The sequence below is a fragment of the Sinocyclocheilus grahami genome, unplaced genomic scaffold (genome assembly GCF_001515645.1).
Source record: "Sinocyclocheilus grahami isolate Dianchi unplaced genomic scaffold, SAMN03320097.WGS_v1.1 scaffold720.1, whole genome shotgun sequence".
In the NCBI taxonomy this organism is placed as follows: Eukaryota; Metazoa; Chordata; class Actinopteri; order Cypriniformes; family Cyprinidae; genus Sinocyclocheilus; species Sinocyclocheilus grahami.
The window spans coordinates 730,394-736,531 of record NW_015505899.1 but is presented as its reverse complement, the minus strand read 5'-3'; the positions used below and the strand labels follow the sequence as shown (position 1 = coordinate 736,531).

The 6,138-nt window shown below is 36.0% G+C and overlaps 1 protein-coding gene and 1 long non-coding RNA gene across 3 annotated transcripts in view; one reads left to right on the top strand and one right to left on the bottom strand.

Moving 5' to 3' along the window:
* LOC107560344 (uncharacterized) overlaps positions 1-848 on the top strand; it is a 19,866-nt gene extending 19,018 nt beyond the window's left edge. The window contains exon 3 of the long non-coding RNA XR_001605718.1: positions 652-848. This is a non-coding gene — a long non-coding RNA (uncharacterized lncRNA). The remainder of the gene's footprint in view (positions 1-651) is intronic.
* The window catches only part of LOC107560343 (voltage-gated potassium channel subunit beta-3), a 56,314-nt gene that overhangs the window by 20,125 nt on the left and 30,051 nt on the right, over positions 1-6,138 (bottom strand). The window lies entirely within an intron of this gene.

Below are 6,138 nucleotides of genomic sequence, written 5' to 3'. Positions count from 1 at the left end.
GTTAGTTTAAGGTACTGTGCCTTAACTCCAATCGTGCTTAAACTGATAGCGTTTAATGTGAGACTATTCTCATTCTAACGGAATTTACTGCAGTTATCACAAGAACACTGAGAGTCAAATCCCAACAGATTCTACAATTTGTGCAACTTAACTGTACAATGATGTGTGTGGCAGGATTTCTTCGCTGCCAGTACACAAATAAACACTATGAACAACAGGGTTTCTTCGCTGTTGTTATGCAAATTTCACTTGATCAAGGTTTTAAAAGGTCACATTTACATTTCAATCAGTCTACTGGCTCACAGTGTTCTGATCCAATCTGCATTAGGCACGCATTAGATAGCTACTCTGATGGTTAAACCTAAGGGAGTGCGATTGTAGTTGAATGAAATTGGAATACGCAATGACTTCAATCTAGGATACAATCAAATAAGGCCTTTAAAAGATGATAAGAGGAGCATCGCTCAAATCTATCTTTATCGCAATGCAGGAAGATTTCTTCGTTCCAACAGGCGATTTTGATAATATTAAAATTATTCAATAAAGAGATTTCTTCATCTTTAGAGAACAATTTCACTATTATGAACTGCAGTTTACTTTAACAATTAACAGTGACTAAATGTTAGACAAATAGAGGCTGTTAAAATACAGTACTGGAGGTGGCTTTTAACCATCCAATCCAAAAGAGTGAGTTCGCGCTGCGACTTGTCTCACTCTAAGCGCGCATAATATAAAAAACACAAATAAATTGATACTGTTTGCTCACAAACCAAGTTTGAATGTGCCCGCGTTCCTCCAGCAAAACTGTAGTAAATCAGCTCAAAAGGGAAATATTTATGACTAATTATAACTGGTTATGATTAATAATAAATATTTAGATTATATCTTTGAATTAACTGTAGCAGAATCCATATTACAATTATTTGATCTGTCCGTCCACCGAGCAGACAATATAATCATTTTTCAATTCAAGGAAAGATTATTTTCCTGGCAAGGGAAGAATAATTTTTCCTTCTTTATACAGTGCTAGCAGTAATTTGTAAGCGGTTACTTGCATTGGTTTTGATTGCTGAACAAGAGTCTTGATGCGGTAGACAACGGAGGTCTTTGATGAGTTCGTTAGGAGTGAGCTGGAAGTTTTACTTCTGGTTCTTCTGAAGAAGGAAAAGTCCACAGCGACTAAAGTTACTTGAAGATAAAAACTGTCAGAAAATAAAAACTCAAGAGGAAGATCTTGAGAGTCTTGGAAAAGTGTTGTCTCAAACGAAGAGGGTTTCTGAGCAAAGATTATTTCGGGCTAATCACTTTTGATGGTTCCTATTCTGGGTGGACTGGCCAATACCAGGCGTGAATTTTTGAGCGGGAGAAGTTTCCTTTGTTTCCCTTTATGGACCATTTGCATGTTTTATGGCCGGTCTAGAATTTCTGCAGTTTTAACCCAAAATATAGTACAAATCGTATGATGCATTTCACAATCACATACTGTACATCATTGTTTGAGGAATAAAGAGCAGATAATATTGGTACCAAGAAAGAGTCCTTTAGAATCGATTAAACCAAAGATACATCCATACACCTGAATATCAGTGTTTAGGGCTTTAACTAATACAAATAACGAGTGGTAACTCAGCTAATCTAATAGGGAAACGTACAAACAACACATGCAATATACCAGATATATTTGTAGAGTATAATAGAGTAAAAGGTCTTTACGTGTGTGTGTTTGTGTGTGTGTGTGTTAGTTTGCTTGGTCAGCCAGGCCCATTGTGCCTGGCCCCGGGGGTCATTTACGTCTCTTTGGAATGTGTTTGAAACTCCAAAGGGAAAACGAGAGTGGTGAAACTGTTTAGCATCTCCTTGATAGTGGGGGGGAACCATTTGACATTTAGCACCCATTTAAGTGTAACGTCTGTGACCAGGACTGTAATTTATATGCAAATGTCAAAAGCTAAAAGGGTCTCTTAAGCCATAAAACCCAAAGATCATGCATGATTCTACGCAGACGCTACAATTTCTCATGCTTTGGTCAGGATGTAACCCCCCATCTGTCTAAATAAGTATTAAAGCATTTAACTTGTCTCACATTGTTTGGTTAGGGGACATGAATGACAGCTTAATATAAAGACAGAAGTAAAAACTATAGTTTTAGTCCAATAAAGAACAGAAAATAAAAGCTTCTAACATGAAATAAAAAGTAAAAGGACAGGCAAACCTTGTGATTGGAGATGAGGTTCATCCAGGTTTCTTGCATTTATTTGCAATACTAATGTCTGAAATTAAATAGTGCCTTGGAGAAGTGAGGTTGATTCCATTACAGTTCAATTTGTGAAGCAAATTCAATAAAAACCCATGTAATGTCAGCACATTCAGGAATCCTGTTGATGTGAAAGCAGAACTGACTATGTGTAACCATGTAAGTCCTAATGTAGGTCACCAGAGGCGTCTGCCAGCCAGATGCCCGCTGTATGCAGGACTTTGGAAGCGTGAAATGGAAAGAAATGCTTCTTCAACTGTAGTGACCTGTGCAGGGACGGATTAACGCACGGGCCTACCGGGCATGTGCCCAGGGCACTAGACCAGAGGGGGGCCCTGCCGAAATACCACTCTTCCCAGAAAGCGATTTCAACCGTGGGGGACGCCTCTGTCATGCCCATTCAGACGGAGATTGTTGAGCCAATTGGATTTTAAATACAGCTTCCAAAAAGACAAAAAAATAGCTGAATAATGTTTTTTTTATATTTGAAACGATCACGCCGGTGTGATTAGAACTTTCAGTGCAGCACATCATCTGCTGCTAAATTCAAACCTGCGATTGCGCTTTGGCTGGCGCTGAGCCAGAGGCGTTTTTACAGTGCTGATCATTATATTATGACCAATCACACACGATTCTGTTGAGCTTATTAATTCAATGGCCAATCAGAGGCGTTCAGATGAGTCGTTGCTGAAACGCGGTGTTTTGTTCAGTGCGCGCGCTCCCTGACTGAATTCTGCTCTCTGGCGAATTTTCTCATCAGAAACAACAAAGTGCAGATGTGAATGTACGAAAGTAAGTAAGAGATTCATTTCACATGGTAAACTGCTTCAGTGATTATAATGGGAGTTTTTGAGAGTGCTTGAACTCTGGCTAGACTGAAGTCAATGATAATGTTCTTCTCTTTCTGTACATTGAAAATGTTATAATTAGTAACTTACAGTGTTTTTATTAAATCCACGTTAAATACAAAGTCAGTCGTATTAAAAATATTATGGCATGACACCCATATCTAGTACTTAAGTAAAAAGATTAGTTTTATGCATAATTAATAGATAGTAGGTATAGTTGTATTGTCATTCAACTGTACACACAGAGTACACATATGAATGAAATTCCATTCCACTGGCTTATAAATACTGTACTAACTAAAACATGTAGCCTCCTACTGTACAGAATCAGTATAAAAATATAAAAAATATAAAAATATAATGAAAGATGCTACAGCATAGGCTACATTAAAAATATAGCACTAAAAGGAATTGACAGCGGCATATACAGTATATATTGATAATGCACATGGTGATTAGTGGCATCTACAAACCCAATTCCAAAAAAGTTGGGACACTGTACAAATTGTGAGTTGATTCGTGCCCAGGGCACCGCTATGTCATAATCCATCCCTGGACCTGTGCATTTAAGAGTGACCTGGCTACTAGCATTGACTCTTTCCAAACTACTTCCTAAATAGATTAGAAAAAAATGTAATAAATAAACGCTGATCAACTATAAAATTAGTTTCAAAATACACAATATAGTTGGGTAGCATGTATATGAACTTTTGTAAATCAACATCAATTTCGACAGGCCCTTTACTGCCTGACATATAAAATCAAATTTTTCAAAATGGAATAATTTACTGAAACTTTAGACAAGATATTTAAAAAGTTGTGCATGTTATTTTTTTTGAGTATCATATTTGCTTCATCAGGATTTTATGGCTTATATACTGTAGTATAATACAGAAGAATATGGAGTTTATATTCAAGGAATAAAAATATAATGCAATGCAATACAGTGATGACTGAGAGATGAACAAATAACCACTCCTCAAAAGCCTGATGATCATATTTGATACACAGTTTAACATACGTTTTCTAACAAAAATTATATAATTATAATCAAATAAACCTAAATTGATTTAGTCCATTAAATATTAATCTTAATTTATATTAAAAAAAAAGTTACTTTATAAACATCAGTAAAAACCACAAGCTCAAGGTGCATACTTTCACAATTATACTAAATGTTCTTTTACACGCTAAAAAACAGACATATCAGACAAAAGGAGGCATGTAGTAGTGTGCCTCTTGAGATCAGGAGAGTGAGGTTTACCTGCTCAGCTCTTACTAGCAGGCCTCCGTTACACATGCATAATAATGATAAAAAATAATTATTTTGAGAATGGTTTTAGATGGAGTATAGCATGTCACACCACAGGACATGTTGACTTCTCAAAGGTCATTTATGTAATCTACACAGCTCCAAATGACGATCAGCATGTCGTTACATAATCCCTCCAATCACAAAGATCTCCAAACAGCTGTTCAGTTTACTCCACCTTTATTTTAACCTAAGTAGCTAGGTTATATCACACTACATCAGGACTGTGCAATCCTATTCCTGGTGGGCCTCCATCCTGCAGAGTTTAGCTCCAGTCTGCTCCAACACATCTGTTTAATTAGGATTGGAGCGGAACTCTGCAGGAAGGCCCTCCAGGAGCAGGACTGGACAGCACTACACCACTGCCTACAAATGAAGATCTCAATTCTGTGTAGTCAGAAAGAGAGAAGTAAAAATAAAATAACCATAGCCTTGTTAAAAAGATGAGTACTTAATAAGGAGAGAGCTTATTAAGAAGAAAAATTCTTATAAGAATGCTTGTTCCCACTTTTAAATTAAGTGGCCTTAACTACTATGTACTTACATTTAAATTAATAATTTGGTACAATGCACTTATTGTGTACATACGTGTTTTTACATTGTACTTATATTTGAAAAATATCTGCATGTAATTACATCTGTAATTAATTTCTGTAATTACGTTTATAATTACACTGTTGACCCATCCCTTACACCTTAACCCACCCTTAAACCTACCCTTACCAACAAACTTGTCCCTAACCTTATTCATATCCCACCTCAATAGCAGCACAAATGTTTTGCAATACAATATGAAGACAATAAGTACATTGTACATATTTTTGATGTAAGTACACAGTAGTTAAGGCCACTTAATATAAAGTGGGACCGAATGCTTAAGGAAATATTAAATTTTTGGAAAACAAAAATATACTTCAATGTCATTTCATTTTCATTGAAGCTTATATTTAAAAACATATTTGTAGTTGCACATTTGTAATGATGATGTTGCTGTTTAGTATATAATTTATTAACTTTAAATGTAATACTGAATAACATAGTACTACAGTAAAAATTTAAATAAAGTACTTGTGACTTAGTGTGTTTTAGTATATTAGTCAGCAAACGTTAATTTTTGGGTGATCTATTCCTTTAAAGCATGACAAAATATTATTAGAACAAAGATTTTAAATGTACTGTAAAGTAAAATGTTTGAGTTGACTTACGTCAAAGCTTACTTATGTGTTAAGAAACATATGAACATGCTTTGTAAATACACTTATTTTAAAGGAGTCATATGATGCTATTTTAAAGATCATTATTTTGTGTATTTGGTGTAACAGAATATGTTGACATGCTTTAATGTTCAAAAAACACATTATTTTTCAAATACTGTACATCATTGTAGGTCCTCTATGCCCCGCCTCTCTCAAACACGTCATTTTCAACAAAGCCCCCTCCTTTGACAAGCACAGTCTGCTCTGATTGGCCAGCTGACCCAGTGCGTTGTGATTGGCCGAACACCATAAGCACGCGTCAGAAATGTAACGCCCCTTACCATAATCGCGAGCGTCAGCTTTCAAAGTAAATATCAAGACAGTTAATAATGTTGTTAGTTTTACCATCAGTTCAAGCCCGAAAGGGCAAAAGAGTCACGTGACAGACACTATGATGATGCAGTACAGAAGCCGTGGTTAAGTCAGCTGACGTGCTATGATTTCTGACAGGCAGATCAGTCTCCTGTG